This window comes from Coenobita brevimanus, chromosome 62 (genome assembly GCF_032717465.1).
Source record: "Coenobita brevimanus isolate Jiangsu-jjx chromosome 62, ASM3271746v2, whole genome shotgun sequence".
In the NCBI taxonomy this organism is placed as follows: domain Eukaryota; kingdom Metazoa; phylum Arthropoda; class Malacostraca; order Decapoda; family Coenobitidae; genus Coenobita; species Coenobita brevimanus.
The window spans coordinates 34,462,078-34,474,414 of NC_137015.1; the positions used below are offsets into that span (position 1 = coordinate 34,462,078).

Sequence of the window (12,337 nt, forward strand, 5' to 3'; positions counted from 1 at the left end):
GAAGGAAAGAAGGATGGAGAGGAAAGGGCAGACACACGAGAGCAACACTACATCGAGTGAGTGGATGGTGAGCGCCCCCACCTACCACAAACAAGCATGGCCCTAATCCCAACTAATCTTAGAGTGCTGAGTCTTATTCTAGTCTGCCTGCCATTAAGTTGCAGACAAAATTTTTATGGCTGTACGTCCGCTGTTGCCTACCCATTATGGCCCTTGTGAATATACTGCGTATATGTGGAATGGTCAAAGTCTGGCAAATGGTGGAATAACATATTTACTGAACACCTACCAAGGATACCAGATGTAAATATGGCATGACAATATATTTCGGAAAGCAGTAGTGTATTTGATAAAAAGAAGAAGCACAGTTAATCGTAGGGGAACAGATGGGAGGTGAAATGCTTGAGGCTGATACTGTAGCTTTAAAAAATTGGTACCTATTCTGTGTGAATAAGGACACATGCAGTGTGAGGTTGAGAGATCACTTCAGGGGAACAGAATAACCAGAGAACTTGGTTGTATTTTGAAGGATGGATAGGAGGGTTAATAACAAGATCAAATGAACCCTTCATTAAAGTGTTTTACTGATGACACTCATACAGAAGTAAAACCTGGGCAGCAAGTAACAGGGAATTTTCAAGGTTACAGGCTGCAGAAATAACTTTTCTTGGGACAACTACAGGCATAAGCATGATAGTTGGTGTATATAACAGTGATATTTTATAATAAATTGGAAACAAAAAGAAAGAGCAACTGGGGTAAGATGTGGAATTACTGAATGGATGAAAAGAAATACACTGAGATGGTACGGCCATCCTAAAAGAATATACTGTATATAGAAAAAGTGTCAAAGTTTCTGAAAGTGAGAATGAGGGTGATGCTGGAAAAGGCAGATCATATTTGGCATGGAAAAAAATGAAGCACTATACAGTGAGAGAGAAGAAAGAGAAAGAAGTGTCTGAAAGAGTACAAAAGCTAAATGATGACAAAGTATGGCAGGTTAGTCATGGCTCTCCTCTGTTGGGGATTTCTGAGGGTGGAACAAGACCAATAATTATGGTGACTATAACTAATTTATACACCCCTCACATCCCCTACACTTTCAAAACCCACTCTGTTCCTCACATATCTTCTGTAACGTTAGACTTTCTAAGGTCTCAACCATACAACTTTCCCGAGATGCTCAACAAACAGGTCCCTCAATGATCCTTACATTCTTATCTGCTAACCTTTCCACTGTATAGTATCATGGACTCATCATTACCCCTTCATCCAGTGCCCCAGTACCTCCTCCTTTTCCCATGCCAGTCTCCTTTCTGGTCGTTCTACAGCCACTGTTGTAGACGGCAATCGTTCTTCTCCTAGATCTATCAACAGTGGTGTCCCTCAGGGCTCTGTCCTATCACCAACTCTCTTCCTTTTATTCATCAATGATCTTCTAAGCTGTACATCTAACCCTATCCACTCATACGCTGATGACTCCACCCTTCACCTTTCCATTCAGTTCCCGCAACATCCATCTCAGCAACAATCAAGGGATGAGGCTATGGCACACCTAATATCTGACTTGGCTTATATCTCTGACTAAGGTAAAAATAATCTGGTTGTTTATAATGCATCAAAGACTCAGTTTTTACACCTATCAACCCAACAAAATCTTCCACAGGTATACCCACTAATGTTTAAAATACTCAGCTTAATCCTGCATCATCCTTGAACATGCTTGGGGTTTCATTTACTCGGGACTTATCTTGGAAAGATCATATTACATCTCTTGTCAAATCTGCTTCCAAGAGATCAGGTGTGCTAAGCCGACTCCATTCCTTCTTTACCCCTGCACAACTGCTGACTCTATACAGGGGTTTTATCCGCCCCTGTTTAGAGTACAACTCTCATGTGTGGGGAAGTTCCCCACATACAGCTCTTCTCAATAGCGTGGAGTCAGAGGATTTTCATCTTATTAACTCTCCTCCTCTTACTGACTCCCTTCAACCTCTGTCTCTTCATTGCACTGTTGCATCTTTATCTCTTTTCTATCGCTACTTCAATGGTCATTGCTCCTCTGAACTGTCTGCATGCATTCCTCCACCTCTACGACGGGCGCGTAGCACTCGTCTAGCAGCAAACTCTCATCCCTTTTCTGTCCAACTCTCTAATGCAAGAGTTAACTGTTACTCCCAGTCCTTCATTTATGCAATGGGTCAACTCTGGAACTGTCTCCCTCTATCTGTATTCCCTACTTCCTTTAATCTCCAGTCTTTCAAACGCAGTGTGTCCAAGCATCTCAAAATGATTGGATCTTAAATTTGGCTCTCTCTTGTATTTTGTTTTTCTCTTGGAAGGAACAATAATTGTGGGCTCCTGGCCTTTGGTTCCTTCTTCCTTGCATTAAAAATATTAATAAATAAATACTTGGCATTTTATAGCAAATATCTTCTCACTACTACATCATAACATTTTATCATATCCACTTCAGCTTCAGTCTATTATCGATTCTATGCATTTCTTACCAGCTAACTAGTCCCTGTACAACAGATTTACCACAGACTTTATCCGTATCTCCAAAAGTAACTAATGCATTTCTCTTATCTGCTACTGGCAATTGCTAAAATACTCCCACATCTCTGCGACATCATCCTTATACCAGACTAGTATACTGCCATCCAAACGCTTGAACTTTGCCCCTCATCCCTTCACTTATGTTTATTTCTGTGGCTTACTTCACAGCCTTAAAGTATTTCTCACCATTTCACTGCTGAACCCATACTTTACTTCCACACTCATCTTGCAATTTCTTCCTGGCTTTTTGTAACACCCATTTTACCCCCTACATTCTTCTTACTGAATCTCAAGGATTTTGACCCAAAGACTCAACATTCATGAATTTTTATAAAATGAATATACAGTAATCCCTCGATTATGCGTTCAGCCCGTATCTGGTCATGCTCCGTATCTATTCATTAGGCCTTGGCTCTATTATAACCGTATCTGGATTGATTTGTCCATAACTGGACATTGAAGTTCCGGCTTCGGTGGCCAGCCAACCTAGAAAGTAAAAAAGAAAGTCCATTGGGTGGCTCACTGGCCTCTCTGTCCAAGCGTGGGTTATAGACCATAACCCACAAGCTGAGCTAAAATGGTTATCCGGCTCCCTTCCGAATGGTCGAAATCCCCCGGCCACCCCAATCACTGGTAATGAACCAGCAACGCATGAGGAAAATAGAGCATAACCCACAAGCTGAACAAGAATGGCTGTACGGATCCCTACCGAATGGCCGAACTCCCCCACCCACCCTGATCACTGGTATCTTGCAGAGAGCAACCCACAAGCTAAGCTAAAATGGCTGTCTGAGTCCTTATCGGATGGTAAAAGTCCCGGATCAATGGGAACATACCAGCCTCAGAGGACTAACACAGAGCCTAACCCACCAGCAGAGCAAAAATGCCTATCCCCCTCCTTACCAAGCGCTGAAAGTCCCCTGGCATCCCCAGCTTCTCCTCCTTCCCGTCTCTCCTCCATCCCTCTCCATGCTCACCGCTGCCTGTCTTACCTCCCTCCTTCTCCCTCAGTCCTACCCCACCTGTGTGTCACCCACCATCCCTGAGTGACCTTTTTAGTTTTTTGTGATTTATTTGAATACTATCGGTCATATCGAAATTCCAAAAACACCACGAGAAAGCTCATGAAATTCCGCATCTAGACATATGCTCAGCTCTTGCATGGTGTGAGCAAAATTTTGTGCTAGGATGTTGGGAAGTTATTTGAAGGCATTTTTTACTCTCCAACAAGTTTATTCCCACTGCTTTTTTGTACTTTTACTCATCAGTTTTGTGTGTTTATATTGGCTTAACTTATAAACACTCGTGAAGATGATGGTATACAATTTATACCAATATAACCAACTTCTGGGAAGCATACTGAAACTGGAAGAAATCTTTTCCTTTGTGCCACGGAGTCAGCTATCATTCTTGCTGTCTCAGAAACTTTTTGAATTCCCAAGAGAGTTAAAAATACTGCAACCATCGTCTTTATTTATTTATTTTTTTTTTACTTCTGTTGTTTATGCATTGCTTTCTTAGTGTCTAGCATTACACTGCATACTCCCATGTATGTTTTGATGTCTAAATACAGCTGAAAGACCAGAGAACACTGCCAAAATTAGGAGGGATACTGTACATTATAGGTAGGATATTTGTGGATTTTTGTTGTTTATGCATTGTTTTCTTAGTGTTTAGGATTATATTGCATATTGCAATGTGTGCTTTGATGTCTAAGAAGAGCTGAAAGACCGCAGAACTGCCAAAATTAGGAGGGGTACTGTGCATGTTGGTAGCTTTTTTTTTTTTTATGCATTGTTTTCTTAGTGTTTGGGATTATATTGCATATTGCAATGTGTGTTTTAATATCTAAAAACAGCCAGAAGACCTCAGAACCCTGCCAAAATTAGGGGGGATACTTAACATACTGGTAGGGTTTTACATACTAGTATTTTTGTTGTTGTTGTTTATGCAATGTGTTCTTTGAGTTTAGGATTATATAGCACTTTTCAATGTGCGTTTTGATGTCTAAGTAGAGCCGTAAGACTGGTTTTTCAAGAATACTCCCCCAGTATCCCTGCTTGTCGTAAAAGGCGACTAAAAGGGTTGGCGGAGGGTTAGTGCCCCTCCCCGGGAAACAACTAACTAAAAAAACAAACAACAAGCCTCGGACAAGGACTGACCAAACGTTGACGACCAAGGACCGGACAAAGGACATTGCAATTGGAACTTGGAATGTAAGGGGAGCAAATGATGAGGTGAAAGAGAGAGAGATTGTCCAGGTGCTTGAGGATGCGAAAGTGGATGTATGTGGAATAACTGAAACAAAATGGAAAGGAGAAAGTGTGAGAGAATGGGAGTATGGATGGGGTATATGTGCAGGAGTAGGTGAGAATGAGAGGGCAAAGGAAGGAGTATGTATAGTTGTGAGTAAAAGATGGAAGAGGAGCATAAGACAGTATGGATCAGTTGGATCAAGGATTGTGTGGGTAAAGTTGAAAGTTGGAATACAAATGTGGGCGATTGTGTGTGTGTATGCGCCAACACAAGATCGTGCTAGAAGAGTGAGAGAAGAGTTCTGGACAAATGTAGAAGTGTGCATGGAAAAGTTTGGAAGGAATGAGAGAGTGTTTTTGATTGGTGATATGAATGGTAAAGTTGGGAATGTGAAGGTGGATGGAATAGTTGGTGAGTGGGGTGTGCCTGCTGAGGTAGATGAGAATGGGAGTGCGTTAGTGGACATTTGTGCTGGGAGGGGGTTGGTGATAGCCAATACCCTCTTCAGGCATAAAATGATCCACAGGTATACATGGCGAGTGATGAGAAGAGTGGGTGGTGAACTGAGTGAAAGGAAGGCAATAATTGATTATGTGTGTGTGGATGAAAGGATGCGGAGATGTATATTGGATGCAAGAGTTTACAGAGGTTGGGGGAGTGGACTTTCTGACCACTACTTGGTGGTGGCCAGAATTAAAGCTCAAGTAAGATGGAGGAATAGATGAAGGGAAAGACGAGAGGAAGGAGTAGTTGCAAGGAGAGTGGAAAGGTTACAAGAGGATGAGAAAAAGGCAGAGTATAGGAGAGAAGTGGAGGAACGATTGGGCAAATATGAATTGGAGCAGATGGGGGACGTGGAAGGTGTGTGTAGAATATTTACAGAAGAAATATGTGCAGCATGTGATGTGGTGTGTGGAAGGAAGAGAAGACGGAGGGGGGTGCAAGGAACAGCGTGGTGGACTGAAGAGGTGAAACGGGCTGTGGCACAAAAGAAGAAAGCATACAATGAATGGATGAGAAATAGGGGCGTGGAAGAAGTTGAGAGGCGGAAGAGAGAGTTATATGTAGAAAGAAAGAGAGAGGTGAAAAGATTAGTAAGAGAGAGTAAGAAGAGAGTGGATGAGGAATTTGGAAGGAATTTGAGTGTAAAGTGGAGGGACTGTAAGAAACTGTTCTGGAGAGAAGTGAAAAGAGTAAGACAGGGTGGAAGTGAAGTTAGCAGGGGAGTGAAAGATAAAAATGGTAGATTACTAGTGGAGAAGGGAGAAAAAGTGAGCAGATGGAGAGAACACTTTAAGGAATTGTTGAACGTGGAGGATGGAAGTAATGCGAGTATAAGTGGCTGGGGAATGGCTGGGAGAAGGAGGGAGGTGAGAAGACAGGAAGAAATCAGTAGGATAGAAGTTGTGGAAGCAATGAAGAAAGTTAAATCAGGGAAAGCCCCAGGAATTGATGGAGTGTGTGGTGAAATGCTGAAGCATGGGGGAGAGATAGTAGTAGAATGGATGTGGAAGATGTGCAGATTGGCCTGGGAGGAAGGTAGAGTACCGGAGGATTGGAAGTCAGGTATAATTATTCCCTTGTACAAAGGAAAAGGGGAGAAAGAAGTGTGTGGTAATCATAGCGGCATCTGTCTTCTTAGTATAATAGGAAAAGTGTATGGTAGGATACTTATTGACAGAGTTAGAGAAAGAACAGAGAAATTAGTTGGAGAAGAACAGGGAGGCTTTAGGAAGGGAAGAGGTTGTGTAGATCAGATATTCATTCTCAGATCTTTAGTGGAAAAGTTTCTAGAGAAGGGAAAGAAGTTGTATGCGGCTTTCATGGATTTGGAGAAAGCATATGACAGGGTGGATAGACAAGGATTGTGGAAAGTGTTAAGAATATATGGAGTAGATGGGAAGTTGTTGAATGCTGTGAAGAGTATGTACGATGGTGCAAAGGCTGCAGTGCGTGTGGATGGTGAACTAAGTGAATTTTTCTCTTTGAAAGTTGGGTTGAAACAGGGATGTGTCATGTCTCCATGGTTGTTCAATCTGTACATGGATGGGGTAATAAAAGAGGTACAAGGTAGGGTAGTGGATGCTGGAGTGGCCCTGGTGAGAGAGGATAGTGTTTGGAAACTCCCTGTACTGTTGTTTGCAGATGATACTGTGTTGTTGAGTGAAGACGAAGGGGAGCTGCAAGGCTTGGTGGATGAGTTTGAGAGAGTGTGTAAGAAACGGAATCTAAAGGTGAATGTAGGGAAGAGTAAAGTGATGGTCTTTGAGAGAGGTGAAGTCAGTGAATGTACAGCGAGGTTGGATGGTGAGGAATTGGAAAATGTGAGTACGTTTAAGTACTTGGGTAGTGTGATGAGTAAAGATGGAGGTTTGGAGGGTGAAGTGCTTGAAAGGGTACAGCAGGGAAGAAAGGTTGCTGGTTCTTTGAAAGCAGTGATAAGAAACAGGGAAGTGAGCATGGAAGTGAAAAAGTTACTACATGACAGTATTGTGATACCAACTCTAACGTACGGAAGTGAAGCTTGGACGTTGTTGGAAGGACACAAGTCAAGAGTGAGAGCCGTGGAAATGAGTTACTTAAGAGGAGCCTGTGGAGTCACATGGAGAGACAGGCTGACGAATGAGGATATAAGGGAGCGTTGTGGTGTGGATGTGGATGTGATAGGAAGCATTATGAGGAACACACTGAGGTGGTTTGGCCATGTGGAGAGGATGGAGGGTGAAAGACTGACGAAGAGAGTGTATGTGAGTGAGGTGGAGGGGGAAAGAGGGAGGGGGAGGCCGAGGATGAGATGGAGAGATGGGGTGGAGAGGTATATGAGAGAGGGGGGTGTGAGTTGGGAGCAGGGGAGTGAAATGGCAGGGGACAGGGCGACTTGGAGGCGATTTGTTTGTGGCCACCCCAAACGGGATTGAAGCGTCTGGCAATAGATAGATAGATAGAAGTTGGGTATGGGTACAGTTGAGGATATTGCTCCATATCTGGTCATGTCTATGGCTCTATTGTGTTGGATAATCGAGGGATTACTGTACAGTATTTACTGTAGATGGTTTCTACACAAACCAAATTCTATCAATAACCAAACTATCAGCAAGACATAAAGAGAACATTTGACAGAGCACCAAAACATGTAAAGTACTGACCAACAAAATACTGAACACACACACACACATACACATAAACACACACACACACACACACACACACAAAGAAGTAGCATGGATAGGAGGGGATGGCTAATTTTCTTTTAAGCAACAAGCCTAATCACTCGCCAAAAACTTCCACCCATTAACTAAACCTTTATTGTCCCATCAGAAGCGAAGAAGCCTGGAACTAAGCGACTCTATCCAAACATTTACAGTACCAATAAGTGTAACCAGTTGCTCAACCCTGAGTGGCATTATGAGAACAAACTACTTCTCAGATTAAACTTTTTTGGGCTATATCCAGTTGGAGCACCTTAAAACCACTAAACCATCAAAGTCAAAACCAAAAAACCCAAATTCAGTTTTCTCCCCAACTTCTCACAGGGCTCAGTCCTCTCACACACATATTTCAACATTACCCATTCACATCCTGTAACGGTTTTATGCCAACACCACCATTATCAGTTTTGGCTTTACGTTTGTTTTCCAAGTGGTATGGCTGAGACAGGTTCATTCTCAGAACTCTTCCACTTTGCTCTGCTTTGTGCTAATTCTCTAATAATACCCTTAGAACTAAAGTTAGTACTACCACCTTGTCCCATCTGTTCCTCGATCTACCTCTCCACTGACAGCTTAGAATCTCAGTACTTCTACAATCCTCACTCAACTTCCCTGGTCCATCCTCTCAACACATCCAAAACATCTGTCTCTTCATTTCTACTTTCTTTCCAATGCTTCCCACTCCAAACCATCTTCTCAGTTCTCCTGAAGATAACTTGTCATCCTGTTTTACTCCACATGTTCATAAGATCATTCTTGTTTCATTTCAGTCTCACTATATCCCCCTCTGTTACACCCCACTGACCCTCCTAACACAGGTATCAAACACTTTCCCTCTTGTGGTCAACGAGAACACTCGAAGTATCACAATAAGTATTAATTCAACTTTTCCCATTCACTTGCTCCCTGGTAATGGTGCACTGTTTAGTACCATCCCTTACACTGATGACATCACTAAGGTGGCAAAACCTGTCCACATCTCCTGTAACTCATCTCCTATCATGATGGATTTTATTTGTCCATCAACAAGTGGTCTGCATTTCCAAAAAAGTATTGATAGCCCCAAGCTTCCCTCACTTCACTGCATCTCTTGTGTACCCCATATCTGCATCCAGTATAGAAAATACTATTCCTACCCACACCCTTTTTATAGACAGCATATAGCTAGTTACCTATATCTGTAACAAGCCCAATGCCATACCCACAGACCATGACTTATGTCTTCCTGATGTTTATATGTGGACATGTGAAGCCATACCTTCTCTCCTCTCTACTTTTGAAAGTTTTCAGTCAATTCTTCCATACTCTCTGTCAAGAGCACAAGATCATCTTTCTATAAGAGTTCCCCAAGGTCTTTTGACACTGCATTCATTACCATTATAAACAGTACCAGCCTTAACCCTAATGTACCTTGACCTTAAACACATTGCTACAAATTCCATTTATTTTAATGCTACAGTACTTCTAACATTTGCATACACTGGCAGCACGACTCTAACAATCCATTCTTCAATTCTCTATTTTCTTACTGCTCATCTTAAAACTTCCCTTGGAACTCTTTCAAAAGTCTTTTCCAAGTCCAAAAAACATAGCACAATCACTTAGCCTCAGCCCAGTATTGTACTTCTGCAACTGTCTTAATATAAATACTGCATCTATGAACCCTGGCCTGGCATGAAAATGAACTGCATCAATTTCTACCAGTACTCTTTCTTTTTTCACCCTGTCCATTATACACTGGCATATGAAGGTCACTTACTATCCACTCACTCAATGCAGAGACACCTTCAGGTGCCTGTGCATTGAGTTACAAGCTAAATAGTATCTTGCAGCCCAGAACATTTTTTTCTACGTTGAATGGTAACCACACTACCAAATAGTTGCCTGGTGGTCAAGTGAGGTAAGGTGTTCCAGCCAGATATGGCCTGCTGTTATCCGAAAGATTTTTCTCTCCCAGATGATGCCATTCAGTGGAAAAACAACTGATCACTTTCATTTTAAATATCAGAATTATGTAGCCTAGCACCAGACCCTTACACCATTTATGGATAATAAAGACTGAATGATAAAAGAGATAGATAGTCTCAGGTGTCACCCTTACCTTTTAACACTTCACACCTACTCTCTGGGTACCACACAATGCACTACCATGTTAACTAGGTTTGTGACTATTTCATCTGCCAGCTCACCAAAGGCCTTCAACATTTTGGCATCAAAGTCTGATGGCCTGCTGCTTTACAATTCTTCATCATAGTTATTGCCTGTCTGACCCAGAACCACTATATCCAAATGGCTGAATGCTAGACGGACAGATATGGTAGGTGCTGGGAGCCGTAAGCTGTCACCAAGCAGGCGTTTTGAATTTTCTGGAGCGTTAGGAGCACCCTGAGATGCTTTATCTGTGTTGAGAGAGAGAGAGAGAGAGAGAGAGAGAGAGAGAGAGAGAGAGAGAGAGAGAGAGAATGACTATGACAGTCTGTGAGTGAGGTGAAGAAGGGGATTAAACTGAGGATTTGGTGAAAGGAGGCACAAACGTTCCTAGTGGTGCGGGATGAAAAGAAAGGCAACTGATGGCAAAGGTGACATGTCCTATGTTCATTTTGTTTATAATGGCTCCAACATGCTTGCATGCATCAGCTTTGGTGAATATTATGGCAGCTCTCCATGTTGCTCAATCTCTAGCAGCCTCCCTATTCAATCCCCTATCCCTGAGGACTCTATGAACTTGTCCAAGGTCTTTTCAGTATGCCTCATACAACCTTACCATCAATGTTCACTCCTCTTACCCTCCACATCTAGCTGCCATTACCCATCCTTTCCACAAGCCCAAACCATCTCCATCTACCTCTTCTCATCACAACACTAATGCAGTCAAGTCCCATCCTTCCTCCTAACTCTTCATTCATAATCCTAAACTAAACCCCCCCATGCCTGCCATTCAGTCACACATTTATCAAATTATCATCATCTCTGTACATGTGAGCCTATGGATATCCTCTTCCTTTCCTGCCCAAGTCTTACTATCATCGCCATCATCCAGACCTTTCCCATTCTAGGGCAGGGTGAGAAGTAGCAGCATCCAGACAGCCAATGTTTGCCTGATTCAAAAGGCCACACTTCCATTCAATCATCTTGCTACCAAACAGCAAAACACTTCTGATACATAATGCATACAAGGACCCTTTAGCATGGTGGGAGAGCCCTCTCAATGTCAAGAAAGGCAACAGCTCACTGAACTTCTTCTTAGTGCTGTAAATCGACAAGCAAAAAGCCAGTTAGTATTGGTATGGATGAAAGTGGGGAAAAATCATCCAATAATCTGAATTGTATTGGAACTGACTGAGTAACGATAAAGAATAAAAATCTGTTTTTTACCCAATGACCCTAAACTCTTACTAAGTATTCTGGCACTTGTTTCCCCACTTTTTTGTGTGTGTGAACTAAAGTTAGGATGATGATTACTTTCCAAAAGCCAGATGCATCCCACATTCTTTTTACTGTCTTAAATGGTAAAATTCCTGAATTAAAACACATGGAATATTTACACCACAATACTGTACATGTACAGTACTATGCCATCACTCTGCTCAGAGTGTAACATATCACAAAACAATACCTATACAGTAATTTTTTGTCAACGTGCTGCACCTGACAAGGAGGAACCAGTGAATCAAGTGCTAAACTGGTCACAAGCACACACAAGCGCACACACCACCGATGTTCAATCTATGGCAGGGTTTGGACTTAATGTTTACCTTAGATGGTACTAGAGTTGTGAGCAACAGCAGCTAAATTTTAATTAGAAATCCAATTACTTTCAAATTTTTCTATTAATTAACAGTATAATATATATACCAGAATAAAAAAAAATACACTAAACTTAATCCATCATCCAATCCTTTGCTGCCACACAAGGAAAGTAGGGGTCCAGGGCTAGGCAAGTTGGTCCAGACATTTAAGATGAGAGTGACCAGCCTCACTCATCCCTGAGTGGCATTACATGAGCAAGAAACCCCAACCATCACTTCAAGATAAACCTACACAGGCTCAGTCTGACTGGAGCACCTTAATTACCCATTGAACCACCAGGCACCATAATTTGGTTATATGATTACCACCCTGCATAGTAAATTGTCTCCTGGAGTACAGGAAACCACCTGGCTTGTCACTCAGAGTAGTCACCCATAAGCATAAGGAAGAGTGAAGGAAAGAAAGACAGAAAATGGAGTGTAAAGTAACCCGCAGGCAGAAGGAAGACGAAAGAATGAAGGAAAGAAAAAAAGAAAGAAGGGGTGGGAAGTAAGACAGGAAAG

General features: G+C 42.1%; 1 protein-coding gene across 1 annotated transcript in view; it reads right to left on the reverse strand.

Annotated features, from left to right (window-relative positions):
* und (methionyl aminopeptidase und) overlaps positions 1 to 12,337 on the reverse strand; it is a 158,564-nt gene that overhangs the window by 68,278 nt on the left and 77,949 nt on the right. The gene's annotated exons all lie outside the window — the stretch shown is intronic.